This window comes from Elephantulus edwardii, unplaced genomic scaffold (assembly GCF_000299155.1).
Source record: "Elephantulus edwardii isolate Elephantulus edwardi_28Jun2011 unplaced genomic scaffold, EleEdw1.0 scaffold00112, whole genome shotgun sequence".
Lineage (NCBI taxonomy): Eukaryota > Metazoa > Chordata > Mammalia > Macroscelidea > Macroscelididae > Elephantulus > Elephantulus edwardii.
The window spans coordinates 4,503,686-4,512,397 of record NW_006399862.1 but is presented as its reverse complement, the minus strand read 5'-3'; positions in this window follow the sequence as shown (position 1 = coordinate 4,512,397).

The window sequence follows — 8,712 nt, the reverse complement described above, 5'->3', positions numbered from 1 at the left end:
TCTTTGATTTCTTGGTTTCTTCCTTTAGCTTTGGCTTCTCGGCACTCTAATGCAATATTCAGAGTCTCATCTGACATCCATCTTGTTCTTTACTTCTTTTTCAGCCTTTGTATTGATCTTTTGCATTCGTTTTTATAACATTAATGATATTATATTAATATAATATGTGAGAAACACATTATACTACATATTTCCTTTCATTTCACCATATAATTTCTTTGAAGAAATTAATACTAAACAGACTCCGTTGTAGTGGATTAAAATGTCCAAAATGTTCAATCTTTTCAAGTTATTGTACCGTTCCATCTCTCACATCAACCCTTCCTCTTCCCCTTAGCCTACTGGCTCTCATAATTTCCGGGAAATCTCACAGAAAAAAAAAAAAAGTCAAGGAAGTGTCCCACATGACTATGGATGCTGGCAAGTCCCAATTTCCTGGATCTGGCTTCTTCTGCTACTGGCAGCAGTGACTTGAAAAATTGCTGGGAAAGCTGATACACATGGTTGCTTATTGTTATTATGTGCCTTCGAGTCAAGTACAATTAATAGAGACACTGTGAACAAAACATCTGAACTCTATTCTATCCTTCACCCACCTCATACTTCCCTATATACAAAAGCTCATTGTGCCAGTCACCGTGTCTATCCACCTGGTTGAGGATCTTCCTTTTCTTTGCTGACCTTCCACCCTTCCTAGCATCATGTCCTTCTCCAAGCAATAGCCCTTGCTAGCAATATGCTCAAAGTATGTGAGGTGAAGCCTCATCATTCTTGCCTCCAAAGAGCTCCCTGGTTGCTTCCTCTCCAAGTTTGTTCTGTTGGCCATTCACGGAATGCACAAGGCTAGTGAACGAATGTCTAATATCTGCAATTCTCAGAGCAAAAGAATCAGGTTAGTGTGGTGCCTAGAGTGAAAGGAGTCAAATCTTCCAAGAATACTCCTCTAAATAGGATCTAAGAGCCATCAGTTATACCAACAAGTGAACTAAGAATAGATTTCTAATAAGATGAAATTTCAAGAGATACTTTACCCTAATCCTACCTCCAGAGCACAAAAAAATACCTCATATTTATGGAGAAGTGAGAATTTACAACAGAATGTCATAAGAGGGAAACCTATGGCTGGAATAGTCATATTATTAAATTCATTGCATTATAGTATGAGATACACTAATGTGGCTATTGTTCTAAACTCAACTCACTTTTATCAAGTCAATTCTGATACTTAGTGACCATCTAGTTTCCAAAATTTCAAATATTTATTGAAGAAATTGCCCCATATTTTCCCTCAGAATATCTGGTAGATTTGAAGCGCTGACCTTTCAGTGAGCAGCACAACATAAACTGTTTCTTCTTGTTGCTCTTTGATACCTCCAAGTCAAGTAGGACTTATAACAACCCCACGAGCAGCTGACCTGAATCCTGTGCCAACCTCATCACCTAAGACATGAGAGACCATTCTTGAAGCCACTGTGTTAATACTTCTCATTGGAGGTTTTCTCTCTCATTGACACACCATTTTTCCAAGCACCATGCCCTTTTCCAAGGAATAAGATTGCCTTGTTAAATGTCCAAAGCATGAAGACAAAGCTTCATTGTCGCCTCCACGGAACCCTCTGGCTAAATTTTTACAAGACTTATCTGTTTATTCTTTTGACAGTCCAAGGGATATTCATTATTCTTCTCCTGCACAACAATTTAAAGGCATCTTCTGTCATCCTTATTCTTTGCTCAGTTCTCTGATGTGACTGAGAAGACCATGGCTTGAATCAGGTGCACCTTAGTCTTCAAAATGATGTCATTACTCCTCAGCATTTTGGAGGGGTCCCTAAGAATGGACTTGCAGAGAGAAATATGTCTCCTGATTTCCTCACTGCTTGTACCAAGTGGGTTGATTGTTGATCCAAGCAAGATAAAATCATTGACAACTTCAACCCTTTCTCCATTTATCATGTTGACTGTTGGTTCTATGGTGAGGACATTTGTTTTATTGATGTTGACATGTAATCCATACCAAATGCTGTAGTTCTTGATCTTCCGCAGGAAGCATTTCATACCCTCCTCACGTTCAGCAAGTAAAGTTGTGTCATGTAATAATGCAGGTTGTTGATGAGCCTTCCTCCAATCCTGATGTCACATTCTTCTTTTAGACTGGCTTCATGAATTATTTGCTCAGCATATATTGAATATGTATTGCATTAGGATACAACAATGATACACATCTTTCTGATTTAACCATGCATTGTTTCTTGATCTAGATCTAGACTGTTAGCAATAATCTGCTATGATCCGTAGATTCAAGTGCCTTTGAATAGTCAATAAAACACAAATAAACATTCTTCTGTTATTCTCTGCTTTCATCAGGTATCCATCTGACATTGGCAATGATAGGTAGATGCAGCCTCATCTAAAATGAGCTTGAATTTCTGGTAGTTCCTTGTAAATGTTTGGTGCTGGGCATTTTTTTAATCATCTTCAACAATATTTTGCTTTCATGAAACACTAATGTTATTGTTTGATAATTTATACATTCTATTGGAAGCAGGAATAGAATTCACTTCCTAAAATAGCATGTCTCTGGAAACTCTAACTTTGATAAATGTTGTTAGTTGTAGAGGGGCTTCAGGACATTTGTTCATAGAGTCATTATGAGTCATGTTTCACTCAAAAGCGATCACCACCAACAACATTCTCTTGGACCCTATTCCTTGGTAATGAAACAAATATGGATCTTTTTCAAACAATTGGCCAGTCAGCTCTCCTCCAAATTTCCTTACATAAACTGATGAGCACATCCAGACATGTATCTGTTAGTTGAAACATGTCAGTTGGTATTCCATTGATTCCTGGGGACTTAGTTTGCTTTTTTTTTTTCTTTTTCACCAAAGCCTTCAGTGCAGCTTAAACGTCATTGTTTTTTACAGTTGGCTTTGTTCATATAGTGCTTCCTGAAATTTTGCAAGGTCAACTAGGTTTTCATGGTATAGCAAGTCTGTGTATTCCTTTCATCTATTTTCGATGTTTTCTAGATCCTTCAAGATTGTGCCCATAGCATCTCTCAGTACTACACCTTGAAGCTTTAATTTGTTTTTCAGTTCATTCTGCTGAGAAATGCCAAGTGAATTCTTTTATACCAAGTCTTTGCACTTTTCATTATACTATTTAGTTTTATCTTCTCTAGCTGTCCTTTGCAATCTTCTGTTTAGCCCTTATACTTTGGCATCAATTTCTTTTGTTTTTGTTTCTCGACACTCTTGTGAAGTTTTTGTAATCTTTTTTTATATCCTTTATGGTTTCATTTTTTTTATTTCACTTCCTTCTTAATAATGACCTTTTGTCTTCTTCATGGATGATATCTTTGATGTCCTCCTACAGTTCGTTTAGTCTTTGATCATTGGTGTTCAATGTCTCAAATCTGTCCTTGAGCATATTCTTAAATTTAATTGGAATGGACTCACGGTTGCATTTTGGTTTCTGTGGATTAGTTTTCATTCGCTTTAGCTCAATTTAAGCTCAACATATTAGTAATCGATCATCTGTTCCACAATGGAACACTTGCTCTGGTTCTGACATTAGGTATTATGCTTTTACAATGATTCTTTCTGCAAATATACTCAATCTTATTCCTGGGAAATCAGGTAAGGTCCATGTGTAAAGTCTTTTTTTTAAAAAAAATATATTTACTATGACTAAATTATTGTTGTTAAGTGCCATGTAGTCTTAGACAACTCACAGGGACTCTATGAATGGAAGACTTGAACACTTGTATAACTTTCATCATTTCTCCATGTTCATAGTTTCCAGAGGCAAGATATTTCAGAAGTGGATGCCACTCCTGCTTCCAAGCAGGTTTTAATCGGAAAGCTCCACCAAACACTATCCATCATGGGTAACCATTATCACATTTGATACATCACTGTCACAATGTTTAGCATCACAGCAACCATGAGTTACCTCTGTACAGCAAATAGACCAGTGCTATACTACTTAGAAGAATGTTTGACCAAGACCAATTAAAATCAGTCCTGAGTGCCACAGATTAAAATCACGCACCTTTGGCTTGGTAGCATAACTTTTTAGTCACTAGGCCAAACGGGTGCTCTCTATGCAGTTTGTAAGTGCCATCAAGTCACAGACAGCTCATAGTGACCCTATGAATAAAAGACCTGAAGACTTGTATAACCTTCATCATTTCTCCACATTCATGGAGTTTCTAGAGGCAAGCTATTTTGGAAATGATGCCACTCCTGATTCTAAGCTTTTTTTTAATCGAGGAGCTCCACCAAACACTGCCACCAAGGGTAACCATTATCATATTTGACACATCAGTATCACAGTGTTTAACACCACAGCAACCAGGAACAAATAGACAGACCAGTGCTATACCATGTAGAAGAATGTTTGACTGAAAACAATTAAAAGCAGTTCCAAGGGCTGCAGGCCCAAAGGCCCAAATGCATTTTTTTTATTAAAATTTTTTTATTTAAATAGTATTCAGTTTATTACAAATATTTAGTAATGGCTTCCAATATTTCCCCCCTTCTGTTTTTATCATAATTATGTTATCACCTAGATGAGCATCCTTTATACAGGAACAAATAAAACAAATTCAACATAATAAACTCAAAGAAATACTTTAAAAAATCTCCATATGATCAGAAGGATTCAGCTTGAATATTCCTCGAAAGTTTGTTTTAATTATCCCTTTGCCACAGTGCTTGTCAAAACCATTCTGATTAATATCTTTTGTCAGTGTGTCCTTTGCCATTCCCTTTCACTCCTCCCTGAGAGAGATTTCACCCTGATTTATAAGCAAAAGGGGACGGCGTATTCTCTTAGCTACTTCCTCTATATCTTGTGGTTCCTAACCTTTATACTATAATAGACAAAGTCTAGTCAATGAATCTTTTATTTTAAGAACTACCTTCCCTCGGTAACTTGATCTGTGCCACTGTTAGAACTTCTATTTGGAATATTATTGCTTTTAATTTTTGACTCATGTACTTTTATCTTGTTAGTTAAATTTGTGTCTTCTAAGATGCAACAGGTCCATGATGCGTCTTCAAGGATATGAACATGTATGGCTAAGCACAACTGATAACAGTGCATCTAAATTCCAAAATCAATCTCCACAATAGTCTACGTGTTTCCTATTGCCAAAGGGGCCCTTTAGAGTAGTGAGAGAAGATCTTCACCCTGAAACCTACAGCGTCCTTTTTCACCAAATACATTTTTAAATATGAAGCCAAAGCAAATCAACTCACACGTATAAGCCAACATTTCACCCTAATCGTAACCTGAACCAGTAAACAAACCTCTGTAGAAACCTGCTGCTACAGACGACTTTCAAACTTCATTACAGCATGAATAAATTATTGAGCACAAAAAATTTCATCATTCAACATCCAGCCTTATTTCTGTCTTCATGTCCATGTTTTCTGACTATTGTTCCTTCCTCATTGTTTCCAACTTCTGTGTTCCAGTCACCAATGATTACTAATGCATCTTTATTACATGTTTGGTCAATTTCAGACCTCAAAAGTTGGAAAAAACTCTCAATCTCCTCTTCTTTGGCTTTAGTTGTTGGTGCATATATTTGAATAACAGTCATATTATCAGGTATCGTTAAGCATTGTACTTGAGGATGGATCTTGAAGTTACCTTTTTAACAATGAAAGGAACACCTTTCTTCCTCATGTTTTCATTCTCAGCACAGTAGATCATGTGATTATCTGATTCAAAGTGGTCCATGCTTATTTTTCTCAGTTCACTGAGACCTAGAATGTCTAGCTTCACATGTTCCATTTCATTTTTGACAACTTTCATTTTTTCTGTGTCATACTTTATACATTCCACGTTTCAATTATTGTTTGTTTGTAACTGTCCTAGGATTTATATCTAATACAAGAACTGCCCACCTCTCTCTGTTTGTAGGGTTTTCAAATACCCATTGTTAGCAAGTACTTAATACTAAAGTCTTGACCTAATGAACAAGAATTTTGTCTGCTTATAGATATTCAACACAACAAAATCAATGCTCAATCACTATCAAAACAGCAAATTGATATTGATAAAGTCTTGAAGGCATTGATGTTGATAATGTTAAGTAATAAAAAAATTAATTTCTGAAAAAAATGTGATAAAAATAATAAGTAACTATAAAGGCTTAGTATGATACTATGCAACATAAATTTCTTGAAAATGTGTTTCCTTATTTTAAAAAATGAATATTTTTACTGAAAAAGGAAACTGCTCTTTAAACACTAACTTATGACTTTATCTTACTTACTACAATTTCTCTTTTTATACATATACATATTGAAAAGTTGACCTGATGGCAACTTAGATAAATAAAGTACATTCTGGAAAGTCAGTCTCTGTATCTGTAGCTCTCTTTTTCTGTCTCTCTCTCCCTAGCACTTATCATTCTCGGGCTCATTACCTTATAGTCATAATGGACTCATATTTGACCTTCCAATAGTTATAAATCTCATGGGAGGAGACTGTCCATTTTTATGCCAAGAAGTAACTAGAGGATTTAAACTGTCTGCCTTTTGTTTGACAGTGCAATTCCCTAGCGATTAGGCCACTACAGTTTAGCTTATCCACCTGTGAACACCTGCAATGACTGCCTTAAAAAAACTTGCCAAAGGCTTAATTTTATTCCACAGGGAACACATCCTGTCTACAGCATACAATTATCAATTCTCATTCTTTCTCCTTTTTTTTTCCTCTTGAAGTAAGAAATTTGACCATGCCCCTGTCTGTACATAATTTGTTGACTGATTACTTTATTAAATGACAGGATCTTATTTTGACCTATGAGGTAGAATCAGCTCTGAAGAAGATCTATTATTTCAATGGTTCTACAATTTTATTATTTTAGTTTAATCAATTATATTCATTTATTTGATCACTTAATTCCATTCTAAGAGCAAATAATTAAATTTATTTCTTTTTAGTTCCAAGCAGCCACTGAATATTATGCAGTTTATGATATAAAAATCCTGAAATTTTTGTTTAAACTGTAGTTGGGGCATTCAAAAACTAACAGCACATTGACAGATTAAGTGGAATATGGGGAAAAAAACAATAAAAACATAAAAGGCCTGACAGGATTGATTTATGAGTGCAGATTAACATAATTACGGAGTACATATTCTAGGGAGAAATAATCACAAAGGGAAATTATCATGAAAAACAGTAACTACAATGAAGGATTAGAGAATAGCTGCAACAAAAGGAAGATAGGGAATTACATCACAGGGAGAGAGAAATAATGGGTGCGTCTGTTAAGAAACTTTTAACATTGCTGTACAGAAAACCCTAGAAAATAAGCATTTATTATAACAATCAAAAACTATAACCTAAGAGATCAGGAATGCCAGTTGTAGGATAATCTCCCAAAGAAAGCCAAAGGAATAAAAAATATCTCAACAATATACAAAGAAATAAAACTATCAGATTTGAATTGTTTTATATGTGGATTCTCAAGGGGTACTAGGGGTTTAGAATTTATTTCACGTTCCATGTTTGGGGATAGTCTGTTGTCCCCATATTCTGTCTTTAGGATTTCATTGTCATTGTGGTTGTTTTTTAAGTTATGCACACTTCTTAAAGGCATTTTGGGAGACACATGATGAGTAGGAGCCAAGGTAAGGGTAGATGTTGATGTTGTCGTTAAGTGCCATCAAATTAAGTATGACTCACCACATCGCTATGGACAGCAAATCTGAAGCCTGTCCTATACTAAGCCATCCTCATCATCGTTGATATACTCGGTCACATTATAGCAGTCACTGTATCAATCCATCTGGTTGATGCTCTTTCTTTCTTCTACAGAACATTCACCTTTCAAGCACGCTGTCCCTTTCCTAGCAATGGCCCAAACTATGAGAGACAGAGCTTTGTCATGTTAGACTCGGGCTCTGGCCTTGGTATACCCTTTCTCCAGGACATATTTTTGTTGTTGTTGTTGTTATTTTGGCAGTCCATGGGATGATATTCAGCACTCTTCACAAGCATCACAACACAAAGGAATCAATTCTTCTATTTAATTTTTAATGATGTAAGAAAAAGGGTATTTACTAGTTTTAATTAGATACATACATTGAAAGAACTTCCTTGTATGTAATTTCTGAAGATCACAAAAAAGTCAATAAACACATAACAAGGTGCCTTTGGCTGGAATTTTATTCTCCCCCCTCCCATGCCAAAAAAGTCAACATGAACCCTTAAAGTGATATTTATAGCAGGTAAACAAATAATTCTTTTTCAAATCACTAAAGGAAAACCTTGTTCCTCTTACAAAATGGATTGAACAATGATTTATAACTTTTCTAAGAGTGATTCATATATTTTTTCATATTCAAATTATCTTAATTTTTTTCAGTGAAATCTTTCTACCCTCTCAGGATTCCAAGTCCTCTTAAGTATCTTTACTTAGATAGTCTCAAATAATAGGAGAAAAAGTTGACTAACCTTGAGAAAGATGGGAATCCCAGACATGTGATTGTGTTCATGCTAATCCTATAATTAGACCAGAAAGCAGTATTCAGAAAAGAGTAAGGGAACACTGCGTGGTTTAAAATCAGGAAAAGAATGTGTCAGGGATGTGTCCTATCTCCAAATCTTTCCCATCTGTATGAAGAACAGATCACTCAGGAAGTGGGCTTGAGGAGAAGAATGTAGCATCAAGATTGGAGAAAGACT